The sequence below is a fragment of the Mixophyes fleayi genome, chromosome 3 (assembly GCF_038048845.1).
Source record: "Mixophyes fleayi isolate aMixFle1 chromosome 3, aMixFle1.hap1, whole genome shotgun sequence".
NCBI classification, from domain to species: Eukaryota; Metazoa; Chordata; class Amphibia; order Anura; family Limnodynastidae; genus Mixophyes; species Mixophyes fleayi.
In genome coordinates, this window is record NC_134404.1 from 62,376,312 (window position 1) to 62,394,418 (window position 18,107).

The 18,107-nt window shown below is 41.6% G+C and overlaps 1 protein-coding gene across 1 annotated transcript in view; it reads right to left on the reverse strand.

Moving 5' to 3' along the window:
- Positions 1-583: 583 nt before the first annotated feature.
- The window catches only part of EPHB1 (EPH receptor B1), a 251,330-nt gene continuing 233,806 nt past the window's right edge, over positions 584-18,107 (reverse strand). Inside the window, exon 17 of the mRNA XM_075201569.1 lies at positions 584-902. The gene's annotated coding sequence lies outside the window, so the exon portion shown is untranslated. The remainder of the gene's footprint in view (positions 903-18,107) is intronic.

The window sequence follows — 18,107 nt, forward strand, 5'->3', positions numbered from 1 at the left end:
GAATCCATATTGGTGTTCTGTGTCTAAGACAGAATGCTGGTCCACAAACTCCATCGTACAGTTTCAGTGGAGGGGCTCTTCATCACAAGTGGTAAGTGACAGCAATGTAGCTATTTTAAAAAAAATATTTGTATCTTCTAAATATTTTTGGGGACATTATTTTAGGGACCTGTAATCTCCACCCATACAAAAAAATCAAAGTTCAATGAACATGTCACGATGGTCATTGTAGTGTATTAAGGTTGGCTTGAACCTGTGCATTGCCTCAATTTATTAAGAGTGCCTGGAAATTATTTTAAAACGTTGGCAATTATGCAATATGCCCCATTCTCCAGTAAGGAGATGCTTAGCATTGTCAACACACAACTATACATTCACTCTTTACAATACATGACATAGTGAAGGTTTGTATTAATCTTTCCATGCCTTGCTGTTCTGAGATATTGTACATGCTGTGAGGAGTCTCACTCTCTATGGAGAAAAATCTGTTTGTTTTCACCTCACTCTTCTTAGCAATATATATATAGAACCAAGTGTGTATATGTACGCTGCTTCCATCTAAGATGAAAATAAACAAACAATGTGTATTTTAATTAATTTTTATTGAGTGCAATTTAGATTTTTTCTTCTTTTTTAATACAACATTTTTTTTTCTCTTCTTTGAAATTACTGTTACAAACTCCAACATTTTGAACACAGGTGACAAATCTGAGGAGGGGGTAATTATACAATGCAGGAACTTACAGAAATATACAGCTATGTGGATGTCATGGAAGCAAAGGGGGCAGGAGGGTAGAGAGTGGGCGAAGAAGACCCATCCACCTCATCTTTTCTGGGGCAGACATCTCATATTGCACCACTGGGTAACATCTGCTGGCTTCAAGTGCTCACTGGGCTGGACTCTGCAAGGGAAAAAAATAATGTCAGCATACATATTAACTGGGATATCAATTAAAACACATAGAAGTAGATCTGTCCTTTAACTAACAATGTTGTTCTATATGTATATGTAAAATCATTAGTAACAGCATCTTCTATATCTGGTGAGTGTGATATATATATGTCGTCAGGTTTCAGATACTTTTCTACAAGTTTAAATAAAAAGGATGAACCCTAGAAATGTTGAATAAGATACATCCACCCATGAAATACATTAACCAAGTTTTTACCTTTGATGAAGCAGTACATTAGATTCAATATACATAGATGATCACAAATATCCAAAGCACAGCTTATGTTTAATATAGGCACGTTTACAGAATCGTCTATACCAGTCTCATAATTTAAAGGACCACTAAACTCCTACAAATAGCAGATACGACCTATGATGGACAATACACTACCCATTGTTAACCTGACTTCACAGCTCTAGAAGAGTGAGACCTCCACACTCATTCACAGCAGGTCAAGCTACTCCCACACCTTTAGGACAATGTGCTTTTGGGATTGTATGCAGGTCAAAAAGCATAGACTGCACTCCTGTGAGAGCTGTCTCTATGGATGGATGCACTAGCGCAACTACCATTGGTGCAGGTTGGTGGTGCACCAGGGCCCGTGGAGATAATGGGGCCAGCTGCACGGGGAACTAAGGAGTTATAGGCCCTGGTTCCCTCCTCCCCGATTCCCTGCCCAAGGGCCCACAGCTAACTAGTTCCACCTCTGGATGGACAAATCAACCAACCACACAGCACTTTTCTGCCCCACCATGTCACGGTGAATATAAAGACACTGGATGAGTGATGATATGCCATTCATTCAGTTCTTTAGGCGCCCCTTAAATTCTGGCCCCCTTTGCTAACGCCCAGGAGGTAATGTCTGTGTCAAACACTGGAGATGGATAAGGAAGAAGAGGGAGAAGGAGGAGAGGTAGAAGAAGAATCAGGTAAGGCTAGATGTACAGAACAAAGTGAGGTGATAACATATCTTTAGTACTGTAGGTGGGTTGTATAACACATTTCCTGTACAACTTTATACAAACTAAGCGCTGTAATGTCATACAACAAGTAGATTGGGTGTGTTAGTGTAGTACAGACAAAAAAAGACATATAGCTCATTCAGTGTTGGTAGTACACAGGAGCAGGGGGGCACCTGCCCTCCCGGGCTGGTCCCATAATGGGTTATCCTTGGGTTGGGCCACCTGTATTTATTTTCCCTTTAAAATATTCCTAATAAGCTGCTGAGTCGAGTCTTGCCCCATAGCTAAAATTTGTCAGCCCTCCCCTGGTAGAACACTAATTTTTTGCATATGAAACAGCTTTCCATACTGCGCTTGCACAGCCCCACAATGTATACACATATGTCTGTATTTAAAAGGAAGGGGAGAGGCAAGCATAAGGTAAACGCAGTAAGGGCATATTCACATAAACATGACACATTCAGACGTGGAGCGTCCGCAGGTACACCTTTTATGGGGCTTACCTCTTGAGGTACTGTACAGTTGCTGTTTAGATGTAATGAGGAAAATGACTATCAGCAGCAATATCTAGCGGTTCTAATTGGCTGATTATGTATTGATCCCTTCAGCAAATAGTACTTATTTCATTAGTATAATTAGCATTGCGGCTAAATTAAATCAAGTAATGACAGTCTATTCACATTACCTAATTGACATTTTCATTTTGACTACAGCAGAAAAGATTTCCATTTGATTTTTGAAGGGGTAAACAACAGATTTGGAGGTGATTTATATTGAAAATCTGACTTTCAAATTTGCTAATAACGGTCAAGACAATATTTTCTCTTGTGACACTTCATTACATTATTATCTTGTATATAAATATGGTAATGTGCCTTTAGGATTTACTACTAACACTGTCAAGTCCCCTCTATCTGTAGATGTCAGTATACACACATGGACGCCTGACATACACCTGGTGCAACTACTGTTTCTAGAAAACACTGCTGGATGGATACTTTCAACCAGACCTGGGCAACCCTCCAGCTGTTATGGAGCAACAACTTTCAGGATGCCCTGCCAGCAGCCTACTGACAGAACATGCTGCAAGGGCGCACGCAGGGGGGGTTTCTGGGTCTCCAGAAACCCCTTCCCTCCGCTAACGAAGTGCCCCACATAGCGGCACTGTACTATACAGCAGCGCCGCGGACGCTTCATTGACAGTGCCGCGGCTGCTGTATAGTACAGTGCTGCCGAAACGGAGCTGCAGCAGCTCTCTCGTTTTATTTGTTTTCTGTTTTTATTTGGGTGGGGGGAAACCCCCCCCCCCCTAAAAATCCTGTGTGCGCCCCTGTGCTGGGACTTTTAGTTCAACACTGGCTGTTAAAGTTTCCTATCACCAATCTAGAAGGACTTGCTAAATAAATATTATTAAAAGAATATTAATCCTATATTTAACATGCATGAATTTATGACAAACCATAATTGTCTTTACCCATCATTTGCACTTTCTCCCTATGATTCCCAGGTGTGTCTCACTCTGCTGAGATATATTTAATACTGCGACAGACACAGAAGTTGTTGTATACCCAGCTTGTTATTATGTTAATTACTGTGAAATGAGTTTATATTTATATATCTATGCAATCATATATACGCACATGAGGCGAGGAGAGAAGAAGGGAGGTAGAGGGGGGTTCGCTTGGATTTACACTGTGACAAATCCAGAATAATGCTCTACATTATTGGTGAGAGTGGCAGACAGGAAATGTAACTGTTTGATTGTGTAATCCTATGCTCATCTACACATTGCGATCTTGACAAAAAAAGAAAATGAAATTCTACTCTGTCATAAAGTAGAATAAAGAGAGAAGGAGAGGAGGAAAACATGCTAATCTTCCTGCAGATTCCTGGTGAGAAAATAAGCCTATATTTATATTATTTGGGACCAATCTCCTTATGTGCTGGACAATTCAACCGTCATACATCAATCATCGATTTTGAAAAGTTAGCAGGTTGCCGTTTAACGTCCCTCTCATTGAACTGTTAGTTTTTACTTTGATGCAACAATATTGTTTCACCATACTTACCTACTTCTCGAGAGGGGCGTGACTGGAGGGCGGGAGGGGGTGGGGCGCGGCAAAACACATCATTTTGGCCCCGCCCCGTGACGGAAATGCCATTTTGTCGCAGGGCGCGCGGCCAAAATGACGCGATTCACTGCAAATCGTGTCATTTAGTGGTAGCAGTAGCGGGATGCGGGAGATTTGCCTGCTCTCCCGGGAGTCCGTGAGACTGACTCGAATTTCGGGAGTCTCCCGGACATTCCAGGGAGAGTTGGCAAGTATGTGTTTCACTCAGCAAAACAGTCCACCTTCATGACAGAAAAATATTTGGAGCTCATCGAATTATCAATTAGGAAATCTAACTTGTTTAAAAAATTGAAGGGGCGTTTATTTTAAAGGTGACATTACGTAGGCACCTTTTACCACATTGTCACACAGTCAGTGGCGGAACTACCATTGGTGCAGAAGGTGCAGTTCACTGGGGCCCCTGGAGATAAGGGGGCCCACTGCACAGGGAGCAAGCAAGCTGTGGGCTCCAGTTCCCTCCTCCCGCTTCCCTGCACCATACACCTAGACAGACAGGTAATCTCCATATTATTATTATTATTGACAGTCATATTATGCAGCGCTGTCAGAGAATATTTAATCATTCACGTCAGTTCCTGTCTCATTGGAGCTTGCAATCTAAATACCCTATCACACACACACACACAGACTAGGGTCCATTTGGTTAGAAACCAAAGCAATCAGCGGAAACCCATGCAAACACTGGAAGAACATACAATCATCACACCATACTTGACAACCCTGAGGGGAGGTCCAGGTAGTAAGTTTGGGGGCCTTGGTGACAATATTCGTCTGGCCTTCTCTCCTGAAAGTTTGGGGGGGCTCCCTGAAATTCGGTAATCTCCCAGACATTCAGGGAGCGTAGGCAAGCATGCTCCACATACATAGACACAATTATTTGTCTGCAACCTACTGAACTGAAGAACCTGTTGCTTTATATTAATGGTTGAATAGATGTGTCCTCCTAATTATGGCCTACCCTGCCAGAAACGTTAACCTTCATTCACGCATGATAATAGTCACATCGAACCCATACAGCTGCTTCCTTTTTTCTCCTGACAATTGAACGTTCAATTTTGCTACAGTATTCTCTTCCTGTAACTATGATATGTTCCCATTATAAAAAAGCAGTCAGAACAAACTCACTAATTGCCACAAGGATGTGCAGGTAACTGAGCTTGTATGGAATGAACCACTGCTCCCTGGCATACTACATACATTGAGAAACAATGGAGGAGGGACATTCCAATTAGCTCAGACCTCTCAGAAGCAACTGCAGGGAGTTACAGGCATATGTTGTAAGAAAGCCAGAAAGAAGGAAGCTATTTAGAGAGAATGAATAAGATGTTAGTCTTCTACAATCTGACACACTGTGTGTGTTCACATCAAACATACAGTGCAAATAGGGATCCACATGTAAAACACTCACATAAACTGAACCACGGGCACAAGTGTGTGGACAGACCATTCTTTTAAAATTGCTATGATTGAGTTGATATCACAGGTCCATATGTGAAGCAATAGAATCAATTTTAAGATTAGCAATTAGAGGGATTATAGAGAGATTGCAGTAATTGGATATATTATAAATGATGGTAGCTATTTTATAAAAGTGAAGCACAGTTGAAATGACGTTAACTGAATTTAAAAATAAAACAAGTCTTAAAATAGCATCATAGTCAAAGAAAGAAAAGAACATTTTTGATTCAACAGTTTTTCTGAAGGTCCAGTGCTCTTCTCTATACCAAAAACATGCCTTATTTAAAGAGGCAAAAGTTTTGTCAATGCCACTCTTACGTTAACTTGCCATTCATGTAAATAGAATGTTAATGGGAGAGGAGCATCAATGCCCAATCAGCCTGGTTAAAACAGGAGCGCCCTAGTAAGAGAGAGGAGTGCAACGCTGAACCACTTGACTTCTGGGAGCCACAGGATCAGAGAAGCACCACTCTAAAGCTAAGTAAAGTTGTGTATTTTATCATACCTTAGTAAGAGTAATGTAAAGCATAATACTGTACATAAGATAAAAATATGCATGGTATATAAAAAAGAAAGAAGTGTCATAAAGAACAAGAGGTGTGATACAAGGATGAAGGTGGGAGCAAACAAGACAGGAGAGAAGAGGGACATGTTTATAAGAGTTTATAAACTAAAGGAAAGGGACAAGGCTTACACAAGAGTGGGATTACACAAACTGAGAATGCGGGAAGAGGAAGCCTAAGACAGTTAGGAGGGAGTTTTTAAGAAGTGTTTAAAACATTCTGAGAGTATGATTGGATGCGGAATCGTATTCCCTAGGTGGTGAGCGGCATGTGAGGTGGGAGTGTAAAGTGGCTTACAGCATGGAGTTGAAGTACTGGTCCTTGGCAGAGCAAAAAGGGCAGGAAGTTTGGAGTAAGAAGAAGTTAGAGATATGGGGTAGGGGTGGCTGAAGAGTTTGTAAGTGAAGCATGGAGTTTAAATTGGAGCTTATAGGGAATTGGGAGACAGTATAGAGATTGGCAGAGATGGAAGTTAAAGATATGATGAAAGAGTGGATATGAGTTTTGGTAACGTCACAGGTCATGAAAAGTCTAATCCTGGTTATGTTTGGAAGTGACAAGCTTGAGAAAGAGCCTAAATGTGGGGATTGATGGAGAGGGTGAAGGCAAGGATGACACCAAGGCAGCAGATATGAAGAACAGAGGAAAGCGTAGTTTTGTCCATGGACACAGAAATGTGGGGACATTTCGAGACTCCAGAGGGACGGAAGATGATGGGTTTTAGACATCCTGAGATTTAGGTAATGTTGGACATCCTAGAGGAGTTAACAGAGAGACAGCTGGACACATGAGAAATGAGAGAATGGGAGAGGAAGATTTGGATGATACCAGCATAGAGGTGCTACTGGAGAACAAAAGAGTTGATTAGTCCTTAAACGAGAAGAGGGAGAGGAAGAAGGAGCTAAAAGCAGAAACGGAGACGATCGCTGATGATTTGAGTGAGGGCATTCTCGATGTAATCTAGGGGATAGTAGCCAGATTGAAGAGAGAGGGAGTGATAGGAGAGATAGATTGTGAGGCAGTTATAGTCAAGGTATTTATGTAATTAATTAAATAATTTGGAGTGAAATGGGAGTAGAGAAATTGGGTGGCAATTTGAAAGAGAGGGGCAGGGTCTAGAAAAGGTTTTATTTGAAGATAGATGGGACAAGACCTTAAAAGGTTAAAGTGTTTAAAGGATTAGGAGAATATGTCAGTGGAGAGAGAGAATGTGCAGATGAGGGCTATGCACAGGATGGCATTGGAAAGATAGAATGAGGTAGTTTGAGATGATGGGGAAAAGGGAATAGGTTGAGGGGGGATAAGATAAAAAAAAGAGTGTAGACCACATCCCCAGACATGGGGGAAAGAACAGATTGAACGTGGGGTAAACGGGAAGGATGGGAGTAAAGTGGGAGATGTCTGGTAGGTGGAGATGTCTTGATGGATGGGGGTAAAGTGGGTTGAAAAATTTAGGGTTATAGAGGAGGAGGGGAAAGTAGGAGAGAGTAGGTGAAAGAGGGAGTTGATGGTGGCAGAGGCAACAGGGGTTGGAAGACTGGGTGAAAATAAGACAATTAAAATTGGCTTGTTTAGGACAGAGCTGTAAGACAACAGAACTAATTTGAACTAGAGAAAGCCATTAAAGCAAGATTTTTTTTTCCAGCAGTGATTTCTTCCAGCAGTGCTCAGAGCTTTGGGATCATTTTTGTAAGTAATGGGATTTCTTAGAGTACCATGGCTGGGGTTTACAGCACCGAATACTAGAAGTGGTGGCCTAGGTCATCAAGGAATGAATGCAGGTACAGCCAGAATGGATATAGAGTGGTTGAAGAAAAGATGACCTGATTGTGTGTGAAATTAGGTAATGGGAGTGGTGCAGGAGGTAGGGAGAGGCTGAATGAATGGAGGAGTGGGAAAGCTGAGCTTGAAAAATCAGAGATAGCAAAAGGTGGGAAAAGACTAGACAAAGTAAACTAGACTATTACAATGGGTGTGAGAGAAAGTCCACTGGGAGAGGCCATAGGAAGAAGAGAGGGATAGAAATTTGGCACTGGCAGAGTCGGTGGGTTAATTAATAGTGGTATTGAGATCAACCAGGACAAGGTAGAGTAAGTCAGAGGTTAAGACGTGGGGGAACAAGGCAGCAAAGTTATTACTGAATTTGAAGACAGGATGGTGGGGACGGTAGGAGATCACAATAGGAGGCATCTAGAGTTTTCAAACAGTTACCTTCTTACAGAAATACCATGATCTATGTTTCATATCTGGTTTAATATGCAATTAGTAAAGTAATGGCATGGAAAGTTTTATTTTGGAAATTTACCCCTGAGAAACTGTATGCTATTGGGATCAGTTAATGTGTATCTATCAAGCACTCCTATTTGCCTATGGCACCTGCCAACAAGGTGACTAATTGGTACTCTAAGGAGGAGAATCAATTACCGGCAAAGTCCCATCAAAGCTTTGCGGGATGTTCAGGGTTAAAATCTTCACTTATTTTTGCTCGCACATATAGAGATACGAGCAAAAATAAACGGAGTTTCATATACCGTAATTGCCATACAGCACACATTAACCATTCACAAAAGGTTCCTATGGAACCTCGTCTTAATTTAATGGGCTCCTATATGTAAGAACAGAAATTATAATACTTTGTATGTAATGGGATTAATATAGTGGGACTTGAATCAATAGGAAAAATAGAAATTGTTTGTCATGCACATATTATATGGTATATAACAACAGGGTAGATTTAGAGATGCACTACAAGGGGTTTTGTGAAGAGCTGCTGAGAAATTAAGTGAACTGTTATTAGAAGACATTATTTTCCACTACAAACACAATCATTGAATAGGAAATAAATGTTTATGTAATTCAGCATACATTAAGAGACTGGCTCATCATCTGCAATAAAGCACTTGGTGATTACTTTTCCTGGAATGATCATCCTATGTCTTTATATCCTCAGTGAAAAACCAGTGATAAGTGGCGATTATGCTGCTTGCTGAACTGTGTCTAGTATTTCTATTGCTCAAGTACAATTAAATATTATTTTATAGAAGGATACTGCCAAACTTCCAGATTGCCTCAATACCACCAGAATATTCACCTAGCTCTACCAAGCAATTTATGACAATGGAATCTACTGCTCGCCTACGACAGATATATAACATGACAAATGTGTCAGAGAAGCAATGGTGGCAGATGTGCATGAAGGCATAGGCTGACTGGCATTCCAGGAGTTGTAATAGACATCATAGCTTGCATTACACTCACCCATTAATTGCACTGAAATATGAGTACATAGGTCTATCATTTAAATTATTATTATTATTGTTGTTTATTTATGAGACGCCACAAAGGGTCCATAGCACCATACATAGAGCATGGGAGAACAGTACACAGTATAGTATATTATAACAGTATAGTATAGTACAGAACAGTACACAGCATACAGGCATTACAAAGACAAAGTGCCAAGTAAAAAAAGGTACAAAAGTATAAAAATTATAAGCTAAGCAGAGAGCAGGTGCAAAGGTAAAGAGGTAAAAGTTGCTACCAGTGCACAGATAGAGTGAGGAAGGAGTTGAGGAGTGAAGAAAGGAGGCTGAACCTGTGTCCACTAGTGTGAGCGCCACTAACAGGCAATGAGGGAGATGTAAAGGCAAGGGAGAAGAGAAGAGACAGCGGAAGGAGTAAAGTGACAAAAAGAAGAAAAGAGGGGGAAGCAGAGAGCAAAGTTAACAAGAGGAAGAGGACACAAGGATAGAGGGCCCTGCTCAAGGGAGGTTACAATTTAAGGGAGAAGGGGAGACTGACAAGAGACACAGAGGCAAGATAGGGTAAGGGAACAAGGACTGTAATACAGGAGATAAACATGAGAGAGAAGGAATGGAGAAAAAGGGAGGGGGGGTAGACTATGGGGAGTGAAGAGGGTTAGAGGAGGGCAGGGTTAGATGAAAGAAGGATAGGCTTATCTGAACAGATGGGGTTTGAGGGAGTATTTAAAGTTAGGCAGGCTGGGTGAAAGCCTGATGGAATGGGGGAGATCACTCCAGAGAAGGGGGGCAACACGGCGAAAATCTTGAATGCAGGAATGAGAGGTGGTGACCAGTTGGGAGGTGAGGCGGCGGATTCTGGAAGACCGTAGTGGTCAAAATGGAGTATCAGCGGAGATAAGGTTGGAGAGATAAGGAGCAGTGGAGTTAGAAAGGGCTTTGTATATAAGTGTGAGGCGTTAGTTTTGGTGGCATCAGCTGAGAGAAAGGGTCTGATCCGGGCTATATTGCGGAGATGGAGACAGCAGGATTGGACAAGGGATTGTATGTGAGGGTGAAGGAGGAGACAAAGGTGGCCCCCAGGCAACGAACTTGGGATGAAGAGGAGATGATGGAAGAACTAATGTTGATGGAGAGGGCAGGAAGGGAGGAGTCTCTAGAGGGGTGGAAGAGGATGCGTTCAGATTTGGCCATATTGAGTTTGAGAAAATATTGGGAGATCCAGGAAGAAATTGCAGAGAGGCAGTACAATACAGGGTTTTTTCCTGTTGGAAATCCAATGCAACCAAAACATGAACTTAGACAGTTCATGGTAAAATTACCCCAATATCAAATTTCAAAAGATCATTAAAGTGATCTTGTCTTTCAATATAACTATCAAATAAGGACGTGTCTCTCAAAAGCAGAAAAACGTTTTTGTCAATTTATTAACTCTATTCAAGGTTACTTTCAAAGCTACTAGAAATAATGCTCAATTTCAGAAGGAATGGCAATAAAAAAAACAGTGAATATATATATATATATATATATATATATATATATATATATATATATATATATATAAAAGGTAAATAACAAGGGGTAAGCATTTCTTGGTCAATGAGATAGATAGACAGACAGACAGACAGACAGACAGATAGATAGATAGATAGATAGAGATAATCATATGCACAGTTGAATCAGACAATAGTAATTGATGTTGGAAAAAAACCTCAGTGTTTCTGTAACAAACCATCTTGTTGCTCAGTTAAAAGGTATTTTGACCTTCAACATAGCAAAGCCTTTAACACAACGTCTGGTTCCCAAGGGATATTTTTAGCAACTTTTAATAACTATTCACCTTAAAAAAAAAAAGACATGTGAAGTCCTTATATATCTAATTTGCCAAGCAATAAAAGATTAATCTCCTCCTAAATTAGTTTCCCTTTTATTATGAATTAAGTGCAGCTCTCTTCAAAAGCTCATCATTTCTCCAGCTAAGGATTTATCTCCACAAGATTATCTTTCCAGGAGTGAGAGAAAGATTTACGCCGTGTTCCATATTTCCAAGGCAATTACTTTTGAAAAACACTTCCACGTAGATAATAATATGTATACATGTCTTGTGGAATTTAATCAGTTTACTGGTTACTATTTGTACGATGGGAGATCTGAATCTTCGGCTAGAGGTAATCTACTCATCAAGTTACAGAAAGAAATACATTCAATTTTAGATTTTAGAGCCAGGAGTATGTGGAATTCAATGTTTTTGGTATTGCACATAAAAGCCACATGAACAGAATCTCAATCTATTGACGAATAGAGACTCTGACTTACAATTATGTTTGGTATCAGAGGATTTTAATGTAAAAGTCAGATTTTTTTTCCCCCAGCAGTGGTGTTTAAATAAATGTGATTAACACAGGAGGTGGAGATAAAACTCCGGCTCCTTTCCATCTTTATGTCATTTTCCCAGCTAAATCCGAAGGTTAGTAGCCTCCAGGCAGTAGATGGGCAGCCATGATTCAGTTAATGCTGCCATGAATTTTCTGAACAGGATTAACAAACATACTATTTAACTCCTCTCCTGCCAGAGGTGAGGATTATGAGGGTAAAAATAGCTGGAGCTCAATGGAAAGGAGAAATGTGTACAGACAAAACATAGTATACTCAATAGCTATGTTTTAAATGAACAGATAAAGACTAATAAGTCTATCAAGACTGCCCTTTTTTACTTATTAGTGGTTGATACTCTAGACAAACCTATTTTTATTAATTACAGATGACAAAATCAAAAGCTGACCACTTTTGATCGGCTAAGACATTAATGACAGGGATCAGTTTCCAATATGGCCGTCCAGCAGTCTGGTCTGTTAGCATGGTCAGACCTTACAAATTGGTAGATAATGATCATATCCCAATTTACTCTGCATTTCCAACAATGATCTCATTGATTTTTATTGGATTTTTTAAGAAATATAAATGGTTTTGGGGTGACAGACATAACAATAGCAGGCCAATTTGTCAACATTTCCCGAGGGCAATTATATCTTTCCCACTCTCTATTTTTCTCTATGGTGATCCTGTTTAACTAGATAAAAGTTTTAAAAAACCTACAGTTTTCAGCTATTTACTTGAGTATCCATGCAGTGGAAGGGGCTAGGCCAACATGTAGACATTCAGAGCATCTAAACCAGTGGTGGGCAACAGGTGGCCCGATGAGCCTTTATTAGGAGTATTAAGGGAGTAATGCAGGGAGGTGCCGGGTGTACAAAGTAGAAGGCTTGCTATAAAATAATGTACATCCAGCGCCTCCCTGCATTACTCCCTTAACACCCCTAATAATAGTATAGTCCCAGAAAGTCACGTGGCTTTCTGTGTGGTGGCTTCTTCATTCCTCGCGAATCTGGGAGGTAGTCATTTGAAACGTTTGGCCTTACCATTCTTTCGTCATTGAGAGCTTCTCCCTTGTCAAGTCTGGTAAGCCGTTGTCGGTGTTGTGGTAGTTGCGTTTGTGACTACCAACGTGATGGGCATGTGTGGGAGATCTGATGAGTATGTGGGGAGGTCTGATGGGCATGTAAGGAGCATGTAGGGAGGTCTGATGGGCATGTAAGGAGCATGTAGGGAGATCTGATGGGCATGTAAGGAGCATGTGGGGAGGTCTGATTATTATTGTTATTATTATCATTTATTTGTTAGGCGCCACAAGGTTTCCGCAGCACCGTACAAAGTACAAACAGTAGACCATACAGGGTGACATAGTACAGAACAACAAACACAAAGTACCAATACTTCAGAACCTCCAGGCAGACATGTGGGTAAAGACGGAGCAGAAGAACAGGTATAGAGACAGGAGGGGAGAGGGGCCCTGCTCATACAAGCTCACATCCTAAGGGAGGGTGAATAAATAGGCACAAAAGGGAGCCATTAAAGTAAGGGAGAGAAAGGCAGGGCTAGGGGAGAGAGGGGATAGCGAGAGAAGGAGGTTAGCGAGGGAGCAGGAAGGTAGATTTAAGTGGATGATTGGTAGGCTTTGTGGAACAGGTGAGTTTTAAGTGCCCGTTTGAAGGGGCACAGACTGGAAGAGAGACGGATGGAGCGAGGGATGTTGTTCCAGTGCAGGGGGGCTGCTCGGGAGAAGTCTTGGATTCTGGAGTGGGAAGAGGTAATCAGAGTGGAGAAGCGACGGTCATTGGCCGAGCGCAGGGAGCGGGCAGGGGTGTGAATGGAGAGGTTAGAGATATAGGGGCCAGTAGACAGGGAGAGGGCTTTGTAAGTGGTGGTAAGCAGTTTGAAAAGGATCCTGTAGGGGAAGGGGAGCCAGTGTAAGGCATGGCAGAGGAGGAGTGGCGTGAGAGAAAGATGAGTCGGGCAGCCGCGTTGAGAACAGAACGAAGGGGGGCGAGGTGGGAGAGGGGGAGGCCAGTGAGAAGGTTGCAGTAGTCGAGGCCGGAATTGATGAGTGTATGGATGATGATTTTGGTGGCATCTTGTGAGAGGAAGGGCCGGATGCGGGCGATGTTGCGCAGCTGGAAGCGGCAGGTTTGGGCAAGAGATTGGACGTGGAGGGTGAAGGAGAGAGAGGAGTCAAGGGTGACACCCAGGCTGTTCTGATGGGCATGTAGGATGCATGTGAGAAGGTCTAATGGGCATGTAAGGAACACATGGGGAGGCCTAAGGGGCATGAGTGGAGGTATAATGCTCATGTGAGCAAGTCTGAGTGAGATGTGGGGGCATGTGGGGAAGTGTGAGTGGCATGTGGGAAGCTTCAGAGTACATGTGGCATCTCAGCGCTTATGAGGGTCTGAGTGCATGTGGGTACATTTTGAAGCAAGTGGTATCTGAGGGCACGTGGGACTATTTTGGAACAACTGAGAAGTCTGAGTGGCATGTGGTGGAATTTTGAAGCAAATGAAGGACTTGTACAGGTATTTTGAAATCAGTGAAGTGGGGACGCCGAAGCCATTTTCGTTCTGTTTTTTCATTCTTGAAATTAAGGGTAATGAGCGGCCCTTTTGAAGATTGAAGTATATCAGGTTGCCCATCATATTCTGAACCATAATAGTCTACTTTACAGGATTATTGGGAGATCTCCCAGACAGGGCAAGTAAATTTCAAGTAAGGACACTCATAGTCATCAAAGTTGCGCAGGAAGTGTAGTGATAATGCAAATTTCTCTACAACATGCTTGTCCACCCATTTGATGGTCAAAGGAGTATGGTGTCGCCTTATGTGTACTTCCAACTTATTAGATAACCAGCAATTTTGGTATCTGCAAACTTACTAAGTAATTTAGTGTTGAGCATCAGCCTAGATCGAGTTGTGAGCCTAGAAGATAAAGTGTCACTGTTGAAGTTGACACCTGCACTGATGAATACATAGGTTCTTAGCTGATGCAAACTATTGGAATACTAATTTATCTTTGACATAAAACCTTTCACACAGCATTGCTGAGTGTGACTATGTGACTGTCCCCTTATCAGATGAACAACCAGAGCCACACAGGTAAATGTGCAGCTCATTCTGGATAGTGGGTGGTATGTGATACAATTGATCTAATGCATTAGGAACTTTTTTAATGCAAGTCTTTCAGTTAGCCTTCTGTTTACTAAAAATTGACTTGTACATCATTTATATCCAGTTTATAGTTTTTATCTTCATATATTTATTCTACCATATAAGGGTGTCATTCTCTCTATACAGGCATATTATGAAGCTGCTGTATAACAGAGCCGCGGTCTAACAACCCATTGGTAATAAGCACTCAGCTGAAGTGGTCCATGTGCAGGCAGCTCTTACTATCTTTCACAAGATCAATTCATCACTGCGGTGACAGCTCAAGTAAGAGTGAATCTGGTGGATGAGACGCGTTTAATTTGTGGTAGGTTCACAACTTTTGAGCCCCTCCTCCACTATACTTCTATTTGGGGGGAGGATTAGTTGCATGTTGGTCATGTGCCTAACTCTTGTAACATGTGCTCACATGCAATCAATATGCCAATGTGAGTGAACCTGACGGTAATAAAGGTTTATTGAGCAGAAGTCACATTTATACTGTAGATGACGAGAGTCCAATTTTACTCCTACTGCTCTTTATGCCCTGAGATTACTATTTTCTGTAACATATAACTTTATTTCTGAACATTCTACCCTCATATTCTCTTCTAATTTTTCTCCTGCGCGGAAGTTAACAATCCCCAATCTCAATTATTACTTCATAATATCCCCTTCTCTTGCTGTGACCTCACTTCATCCTATGTTATTTGCACCTTTCAGTTTATTTTTATCCCTTTTCATTCATTCTTCATACTAGACCCCATGTCATGCTTTATTTAATATTTGTCACAATGTGGGTCACATGGATGTGCACCCAGCCAGACCTGGCTTTACTATACATAAAATGCATTTCTAAAGTTCCTCTTACTTGCAAACACAAGTTCTGACACACATACGTGTAGTCATCAATATCAGTATAGATACAGCTAACAAAAGCACTTGAATCGACCTCAGCATGCCCTTACTGTACATTGCCTATGTGCTTCCGCCCCTTCCTACCCCAGTTCCGCCCTTCATGTGCTAGGTAGTCGGAAGTGTCATTTGTGTTTGGACATGAATTGCACGCAAAGGGACGTCTGAAGATGAATCAGGCCCTGAATGTTTTGTTTGGCCCCTGGGGCTGATGCAAGATGCCTGTGTTGGTGCAATAATATATAGCAGTAGCATTGCTATGCAATCACTGTCAGTCAGAATAGGGCAGAGAGTATTTGCAGAAGTTCCTATCCTTCTTTGGCCACTGACTGAAATATGTTGTCTCACTGACGCTGCCTACTGATGGTGAGCTCTGTACCCTGAACACAGTACAAGGGTCTAGAGGAGCAAAAATATACATTTCAGGCTGTACACAACCTTGAAGCAGCTGAAGGAAAGACTGTCCACATATCTTGAGAGGACACGTGCATCCTCTGTGGTTAAATGTCTCCCAATTGTGGGGCACTTGCAGTAACTTTTAGGTACATTGGCCATTTGGTTTCCAATGACAAAATACATGACTATCTTGGGACATATTGAAGCTCCATTGTTCTTTTTCTTTCATTATTCTCTTCTCTTTCATTCTGCCTCTAATTCATATTTTCTACTCTAAAGCCAGGTACCTACTGGAGTTTTTTTTGCCATTAACAAAGTAAGTTCAAACGCATAGGAAGCTGTATGTGAAACGCAAGAATGTTTGTCATGCAATCATTAACTAGAATTTTACTTGTATTGGAGAGGTCATTAGAGAACACTGAATGGATCAGGCAACATACAGATATCAACAACCCTCCTTAATGCAGTAACATCATCAGTGGGTATGGGGTCATGTGAATCAATTGTTTACCATTTCAATACACAAAACTAACACCATTGGGTATGAGGACTGACTGGAATGGCCAGGACAAGTCTTTCCTCAGTTACACGTTGATAGGCAATATGTTTCCAGGAGAGGCTATGCATTTTGTCAATTTATTTTAAATACCTCTTTTGAATACGTCTGTGACTCACCAGTACATTCAGATCATGCACACAGCCATACCTGCCTACTCTACTGGAATGTTCAGGTGACTCCTGAATTTCAGGATCTTCTCTCAGTCTTCCGGAAGACTAAGCCATCCTCCTGCATCCTGCATCCGCTTCCTTTGGGAGTGGGCAGGGCCTTAGGAGATGCAATTCAATTTGAATCACTTCATCATGGCCCCCATGCTGCATGATGATACAAATCGTGTCCTGGACCTGCAATTGTGGGAGGTCCAAAGAGGTCCAAAAAAGTAGGCAAGTAGGCATGCAGCATTCTGGCACCTAAGCTTCTCTGATCTCCTGTCTATAACGAGGACAACAAAATACAGGGTGATTCAAAAGTCGCAGTACACCCTTTTATTTCAAAAGCTCTACAGGAATTGGGCCGATTGGCCAATTTCAATATGGCGCCCATGTTTGGTACATACCGTAAAAGATAGACCACGTCACCCATACCTTACTGGAGTATTCAGGTTTCCCAATTTCCTGTAGAGTTTTTGAAATAAAAGGGCGTACTGCGACTTTTAAATCACCCTGTATATCAATTATTTGTTGTATTATTTCTTTCCAGTACAGATTTATATTTGTAAGTAGAGATGAGCGCACTCGGATTTATGAAATCCGAGCCCACCCGAACCTTGCCGATCCGAGCCGGATCCGAGACAGATCCGGGTATTGGCGCCAAATTCAAATCTGAAACTGAGGCTTTGACTCATAATCCCGCTGTCGGATCTCGCGATACTCGGATCCTATAAATTCCCCGCTAGTCGCCACCATCTTCACTCGGGCATTGATCAGGGCACAGGGAGGGTGTGTTAGGTGGTCCTCTGTCCTTCTATATCTCGTGCTGTTCAGTTAAGTTCTGTGCTGTGCTGTGCTGTGCTCAGTCCAGTGGTGCTGTGACCTGTGCTCTGTGCTTCTAAGGGCATAGTTATTTCCCCAATATTCCCAAGTGTTTTAAAAAAATAAAAAAAAGTTATTTAAAAACTAATTCATTTTTTTTTTAAATTACAACAAAATTTGCACAACCAATCCTGCAGTATAAACCCATTGGTACTGCAATATTACCAAGTTCACACATTCAGGAGTAAAAGTCCAGTGGTTCTGCAATATTACAAAGTTCACACATTCTGCAGTATCAGTCCAGTGGTGCTTGTGTCCTGTGCTCTGCCTGCTGAGTTCAGTAGTGCTGCTGGGTCCTGTGCTGTGTCCTGTTCAGTCCAGTGGTGCTGTGTCCTGTGCTCTG